The 8130-nt window shown below is 30.8% G+C and overlaps 1 protein-coding gene and 1 long non-coding RNA gene across 5 annotated transcripts in view; one reads left to right on the top strand and one right to left on the bottom strand.

Moving 5' to 3' along the window:
• The window catches only part of LOC136795776 (uncharacterized), a 117051-nt gene extending 111097 nt beyond the window's left edge, over positions 1-5954 (top strand). Inside the window, exon 3 of the long non-coding RNA XR_010843444.1 lies at positions 5909-5954. This is a non-coding gene — a long non-coding RNA (uncharacterized lncRNA). The remainder of the gene's footprint in view (positions 1-5908) is intronic.
• Positions 1-8130, bottom strand: part of IA-2 (tyrosine phosphatase IA-2) — a 174449-nt gene that overhangs the window by 139523 nt on the left and 26796 nt on the right. The gene's annotated exons all lie outside the window — the stretch shown is intronic.

The following is an 8130-nucleotide window of genomic DNA, read 5'->3' as shown; positions in this document are numbered from 1 at the left end:
ACCTTTGCGTATCTTACGGAGTTTTTTCTATTTTTTATAATTAATTAGATAGTTTATAGAGATAGGATAACCTAAAAACTTATGTTACTATGGTTAAGATGATGTATGACAAGAAATATAATAAAAGTCCAAGTTGATAAATATTTCTCTGATAATTTAATACCAGTTTAAATTAGCCTGAGTGATACACTTTCACCACATGCCGGACAAGTAAATAAAAAGTAAAAATCCTGTAAGTGAAATAATGGTTTCGAATTATTAAATGGAAATGTGGTTAAAAATATATCCTACTATTTTATTAATCATTACATTCGGTTTCCATTTCATTATCATTAAATTTTAAAAAGACAATAAATGAATAATATAAAGCATCCATATAGTCTCAATATTTTTATTTTCTTGTAAATCCTATGTTTTGAACATTCCGGCTGTTCTCAAGGATATTTTATTTATAATATTGCAGCTAGCAATGACAGTAAAAAGTTGCAGTCTATTCTGACTTTGTCAAAATATATCTTAATCTATTAGTATTTTTTTATCCTGTATTTCACTTATTCAATTTACTAAAGTTTACTAAATTGAATAAATTACTAAAGTAAATTAAATAAAAGTGGACTAATTGAAATAGTGGATAACAATTGGTTTATAGACTAAGTTCTATTTAATACACCTGTTAAGTTTCTGGGATACCAGGCTAATTACTGAAGGCAATCATTCAAAATTATTTCTATTAATTAAAATTATTTGGGTCCTTAAAACTATTGTTACTGGATTACCTTTCCAAAGGCCTAGCGTGTTTACCAGTTTATCAGTTATACATCTTTATATAAATTATTATTATTAATATTTTACATTGTTTATTACAAAGTATTGTTATCATTGAAATATATAATATATTAATGAGTGGGTAATATTATCTTCAATTGTACACAAAAGAATAAAATAATTCCTTACATTTATTAGATCTATGAATAAAATAATTTAATAAAATTATTGAATGATGTTTTGCCGTAACATGCTGTTACATTATGTATGAATACCTTATATACATATGAATATATAGATGGGTAATGCATGGCATGTTATTTGGTTGGTTGTTAGCTCTTCTCATTCCACGTTCCTGACTATGCCATGCTTCGTATGTAAGTGTCTTCTTCATCCAGCTCCGATATCCCTTAACCCTGTCCCCAGCTAGATCTGTCGTCCCCTTGCCCTCCTACTTCGTTGTCAGGGGGCGTCATTTTTACTTCTCCCTGATTGGCTTTTTGGTGGCCATGCCCAATTAGGATAAGTCATAAATGAGCCCCACATAAGTGGTTAAAATAAACTATAATTGACTTGCATGCTGAAACCTCTGAACTGTAACCTTGTCTAATGTAACATTGAATCATCTGGTATCCATTACTTCTTATGAAGCTCTTGGAATCTCTATAAAGGACACTTTATTAGTTGACAGGTGTCATTCCTTTTCCTGTCCCTCGTCATTTTCCCGGATGTTTACACAAAGACATTTGTGATATCGAGATGGTTAATACATAGCATAAGATATATTTTGACTAAGGCAGGATTTCCTGCAACCTTTTAATGGCATTGTTAGCTGTATTATTGTAAAAGAAATATTCTTGAGAATGAATAGAATGGCCAAAACGTAGGAGTTATTAGGATAAGAAAAATAATTTGAGACTATAAGTTTATTTTAATTATAAGCAATCAAAAACCAATTCCAAACAAGAAATTAAATTATATTTAAAAATAAATAAATTATTAATATAAAATAGTGGTTACTTTTAGAAGTGACCTTTTCTTTTGGATGGACCAAAAATAGATGACACCGTTTTCCTCATAAGTCCTACCATGCAATATCACTAAATTCCTGGAATGAAAATGGCTTCGATTCTTTCCTGTTACCAACGGATAATCTTATATTTGCTTCGGTTTCTATCGTATACAAGTTCTTAAAAAAAAAAATCGTATTGAATTATTAATAGTATAAATTGTTGTATTATTTTGTAATAAAAAGCTACCACTACTATGTACTGAGTTTATGAAAATAAAAATTCAAGCTTTGGATTTTCTTCTTATCCACCATATATCTTATCAAAGTCAGTTTATCTTTACCTGTTCAGAGCTGAGAACATTTTTCGTGCTTTCTTCGCTGTTAAGTGAAAGACAACATTCACGCCCAACATGGCCCAATATGTTCCGAAATCATTATCTGTTGTAATTTAGTCGGTACTCCATTACCAATGATCGTCAAGTGTGTATGAGGGTATAAATACTGGGTGCAAATAAATGTCAATATACATCCAGGAATAAGTTGGACGTCATTTTACATTATTGTACGTTTCATTCTTTACAGGTGTGAAGGGATTTTCTAAAAATCCAGAATTAGTTTCAAGAGATATTGTAGTCAAGAGATTTATAGAGTTTCATTTATTTATTTATAGCCAACGCTTTAATCCACACTAGGTGTTCATCACGGTTAAAATAAAAAAAATCGATGTAGCTTAGGTAAACACTAGCTAATAATAGCATAACAGAAAGATGTAAAAAAAACAGATATGTGGGTGGAGGTATAAAACGACATGCATACTATAAGGCTAATGTTGGGGCGAGGGGCTTTTCTTAAATGAAACCAACTTACCTCTTCCCCATAAGAAAATTGTTCGCTGGTTCGGTGAGATAGTAAAAAAAATAAAACGGAGGACCTGCAAAGATTGTAAACACAAAAATAATAAAGAAAAAAAATAGAGAAAAAAAAAAAACCCTTCCAAACTGGTATACAAATTTAATAAACTTAAAATATAAAACAAAAATAAAAAAAACTGTTGCTGTTGTTATAAAAAAATAAAGACGTGTAATGAAATAAAATAAAATATTTTGATATATACATATAAACAAATTGCTTCTCTTTATACTAAAATTAATTAAAATTACTCAATAACGATAAAAATGCTGCATGGCTTGATGAAGGTAAAAAATCACTCACAGTAGTGGTATGCGCATACCGCTCCAGTCCGGAACATCCGCCGTCTTCAAACGTCGATTGGTGGGTGAGGGTCCTGAATTGCACCCCAGAAAACTCTACGTTGTGAGCCGGTGGGTGTCTCTCAATATGTAGGTAGCTCCTTGGCTCCAGGCAGCGGACTGTAGACTGTAGGCTCCCTTATCAGTCCCTGTATACAGGCCGTAATCCCATTGCAGCCCGCAATGTTGTTGTATACGGGACGAGTCGCAGCGATGTATTTGTATAATACTCGCATCATAACAAACTTCCTTATTTAACTATATTTACGTTATAAATTCGAACGTAATTTTAATTACAAAATAAAACTTAATTGTTATTAAAAAGAAGGCAATCAACTTATAATTAACAAAAAAATAAAAAACCAATTGGAAGTAATAAAATTAAACTAAAGAAACAAAATATATACTTTTGGGCTTTAACAGCTAAGATGATCAAAATTAGTAGGAAAGTTACAGATGAATACCAAAAGCAGATAAGAACTAACATAGTGATAAATAATTAACTAATAATATATATATATATATAACTTTTTTCTTGGTTAATTAGATATATTTTAGCGGATGTTGAGGATCAGTCAATAAGACTATATGGTGGTGGCGTTTTGCAACTTTATTATTTGCATAGTCATGCTCTACAAACTGTTTCTTAATTGTTTTAAATCTACGTTTCTTAGTCTGTTGTCTTCCTCCTTCTTAGTCATATAAGGTCAATAATCTGCATATAATATAATTTCCATTGTGTATTAAAAATATTATCTTTTTACGAAAGCGATAATTTTGTTTTTAGGAATTGAAATTATATTATAAACTAATATTTACGTTAAAATTCAATTTTTCCAACTATGATTTTATATTTAAATAAATATAATAAGTTTATCATTTGTCAAGACATGGCTCATTCGTTGTCACGCAATGCTTTGTATGATTATATACAAGAATGATGAGTTACGTAACTGGCGCCCAATTCTTCCGAGTACAAGATAATTTCTATATTTATTTGAAGCAAACAACTCAGAAACGGTTTTCCGATCGACCTTATGGGATCGTTGGAGCAAACATCCAGATGTTAGTCAGCTACAGATAGTGAAATCGCCCGAGGCAGCCGATGTAGCAAAAATAGATCTATTTTGCCACTCTATTTTCCCTTTGTTGACTCATCGCAGGGAATTTTTATATTCACAAAGAGTATTTGTTGCTCTCCATACAATTTAATATTCTTTGGAAACCGAACATTTCAAATCAATTGATGCTTGATTAAATAACATTTACCTTAAGGAATTTAAGGGTAATATTACACAAAACACCTGGTTTATTAATTGTTTTTGTTAGATTAATTCACGCAAGAAATGGTTAATCATTTTTGTTAAGCATTCCTGGTCCCATCACAACTCCATATTGAACACAAGAACAATGTTCTTATGGTTATTTCTGTTCTATGGTTAGGAAATTTCATAGTTACTAAAGTTCCCGCTACATTAACGCTTTGAGGATTGCATTTGGTTTTTGCTTCAAAAATGTTTTTTGTAGCTTGCAATAATGATTAATTACACTTGTTTACCTATACGTCAAATTGTTTCGTAATTGCAAACACTTATCTCGGTTAAAATATTTATGGCAATATTTACATTAAAATCGCCCTTTGTTTGGCATTTAGGAGTAGAGGACCTAGCTAAGGAGTCTCTCGCTAGAAGAATTTTTTTTGTTGTTCGCCAAATTTCTGTTAATATTTCTTTTAAAGAAAGGTGACTAGTAACAAAAAATGAACAAGGCTATCATCCTGTGATCGAGGTGGTGGCAGATTTGAGGTTTCTTGTGGCCATATGTGAAGAAGAGAAAAGAAAGTGAAACGGGGGAAAAAAAAAAAAAAAAAAGTTGAATTTTAAAGGATATGTAATTATTTGGAAATAATAAACAGGTGAGTAAAAATAAAATAAAATAAAAAAGAATAAATTTAAGATGTTAAAATTTGTGATTTCAACCTTCATGGTAAGTCACACTCTGAGCGACCATCTTTGATGTGAGGTTGTCAAGATCTTGTAGGAGCTAAATCCTGTTTTGACAACATCAGAGGTTGCGGAAAGGCTAGATTCACTTCAACAAACCATTTGGGAACATATTGGGAAACTAGGATGGATGTGGAAAGTTTTTAAATTGGAATACACGAATTGCTATCTCGCTGGTGAAGAGTTATTATTATATTCATTGAAGGTTATTTTATATTATTCTAAAAACGGACTGGACATTCCGGTAGAGGTAATTTTAATAATTTCAAGCATTTGTTTAAAATTCATTACAAACTTTTTAACTTTAGGCATCGCCGTTTTTTAGATACATGCAAGTCAGTGAGCAAATATAGATCATTCATGAGTACATAAATGTAATAAATTTTGAGTTTAAAACATTTTCAAAGCACTATTTACTTTAATGGGTGTGAAAGTATTACAGAAAAAAAATACTACAAACATTAGTAATCACATTTATAATTACAAAAATTAGTAATAGCATATATAATACTTGTGACATTAGTAAAATTCCTGCTTCTTAAGAAGGCTACGTGAATATTGAAGTATTAATTATTTTTATCCTTACTATAAGTGAGTATAGATTTTCCAAAAGTCAGAAATAAAATATTAATTTATAAAACTATGAATTAAAAATATGAAATTTATAAAACTATATATTATAAAACTATTAATTAAAAATATGAAAAATACCTCAGGTAGCAGGTAGTTTCCATATTATTTTAAAAAAATTTATGTAGTCAAGAACCTACTTTGTCAAATTAAAGGTTTTAACATTTTTAATATGTAATTTTAATATACTTTTATAAGTTGACGTTTATTTATTATAATTTTATTAGAGTAATTTTTTTTTTTTTTAGATCTATGTTATCTACTTCACCTTGTGACGGTCGAATGATTCTGTGCTGCACGTAAGTACGTTCTATGGTATTGGATAATTTAATGAAAATTACGTCCATTCATTAGAGGTGTATAAGCTATTATATAAACTATATTAGCGGTGTGCATACACGTCATACATATCTAATGAATGTTTTATGGTAAATTATTAGTAATTTAGATAAACTTTATTTTGCATTCCTAGAATGGAGTCCTATTGCCGTTTTATGCTTATCAAAGAAATAGTAGTGTTAAAGCCACCTCAAATCGACTATGTCTTTTTGTTGGAAGGCTTTAAAAAGAACAAACAACTAGCTGGTTCGAATATAAACATTTATTTGGTTAATTTAAATATTTGAAAACTAATTCTCAAATAAGCAAAATATGACTAATACAAGTAAAAAAAAACCTTAAAAAATAAAACTAGCTAAATAAATTATGAAGATGAAAATAAACTAATTTTTAAAAAACAAAATATGTAAGATAAATGCTGGTCGACAAAAGGCTGATCCTCTCCGATAGGTTAGAGAGTGCTGCAGAGATGTGTAGGTCGCAGCTCTGTAGCTAAATACACTGCTGCAATGGTCCAAGGTTGGTGTAGTGGCTCATAAACCGTCGAAATGTCCCAAACGTCAAGATGGCGCCTTATTAAGGGCAGACGGGGTCTAGTTATTTTAATGTATTATGCGAGCTGAATAATTAGCAACAATTTATATTCTAGTCGAAACGTAGATAAGGTCTGGTTTCGGACTGTAATGTCTGTTAACACACCCAAAATGTCAATAAATAATACCAAAATGAATGCAGTCAGGGGTGGTTACACACGTCATGGCCACTAATTAGCCGGAACACATATTAAAGTCGAAACACAGAAAAGGTCTGGTTTCGAACTGTAATGACGGTTAACTCACTAATAATGCCCAAACCATTAAATTATAAGGGCAGACAGGGCTGCATAGACACTACTATGGCCACTAATTAGCCGGAACTCATTTAAAAACGAAGATGGTTGGCCCGTTGCTAGGCAACGTCTTAGCGACGATTATCAACCCTTAGCAACTGTCTCTATGACTCATTATAACACACAAATATAATTACACGTTTTTCTTCTCAAATAACTAAATCGAATTAAAATAATATAAATAAAACTAAATGTAACTAAATTAAACAAATGTACTGTCCTATAAGTACCGTGCGCTAACCAATTGCGCCACTGGGGCATCCTCCCCTCCCTATTCCTAGTACGCTCACGGCAGACTCATGCCATCATCGATGACACCGCCTTCAGCGGACCCGGCAGCTTATCTTACAATGCCACACAGGCAATCCAAGATATCTATTTGTCTGTATATATACTTTTCCTTTTGTTTGTATATATTTATTGATTTTAATAATTTTCTAGGAGGTCAGAAAAAAAAAAAAACCTAAATTAAACACTAATGCAACTCAAATACTATTTACAAATTATTTACAAGGTAATTTGTAAATTATGGCGTTAACAAGTAGTTTGGAATTGAAAATGACTACTTAAGTTTTTCATATTTATTTATGTATTTATCCCTATCTATAATTCAAAATAATTACATTTCGTTGGTGTTAAACCTTTACACATTTTTTTTCTCTGTACGGCTGTACCGATCCTGATTAAACTCGGTATGTCAAGATGTGTAAAGATAAGATATATTTTATATCAGCTAGGTCTAATCCTCATTGCAATAGAACGACAGAGCTTCTTTTTTTCTTTATAAATCATCCTATAAAGTACTTTTAATTTTGGTTATTTGAAAAAGTTAACCATCTCTCATTGCTATGGGTTATGAACGATCGACAAAACTATAAATTAATTTGATAATCAACTAAAGGCGAAAATCGTTTTACCCGACCGGCCAGGTAGACTGGGTAATCCTGATCTGTTCCGATGCTATTTTATAGTTGTTTTTTATTAGGTCTAAAGGGTCTAAAACCTAACAGTCATCAACGACCATCCTATTTTATAGTACAGGGTTTTGTAATATTTTATTAAACTGTATTCTGGACAGAAACAAAGTTGATAATTTACTAAATAATTCAACAACACTATCCAAATTATAGTCTCAAAACATTTATTTCATTCACATGTCCAACGTTTCGGCCAATTCGGCCATCTTCAGGGACAATCTATTACAAAAGTTTCCATTATTTGTATGATCCTACAATCAATTCA

This window comes from Halyomorpha halys, unplaced genomic scaffold (genome assembly GCF_000696795.3).
Source record: "Halyomorpha halys isolate HHAL.00 unplaced genomic scaffold, Hhal_1.1 Scaffold482.1, whole genome shotgun sequence".
In the NCBI taxonomy this organism is placed as follows: domain Eukaryota; kingdom Metazoa; phylum Arthropoda; class Insecta; order Hemiptera; family Pentatomidae; genus Halyomorpha; species Halyomorpha halys.
This window is presented reverse-complemented; position numbering and strand designations above follow the sequence as displayed.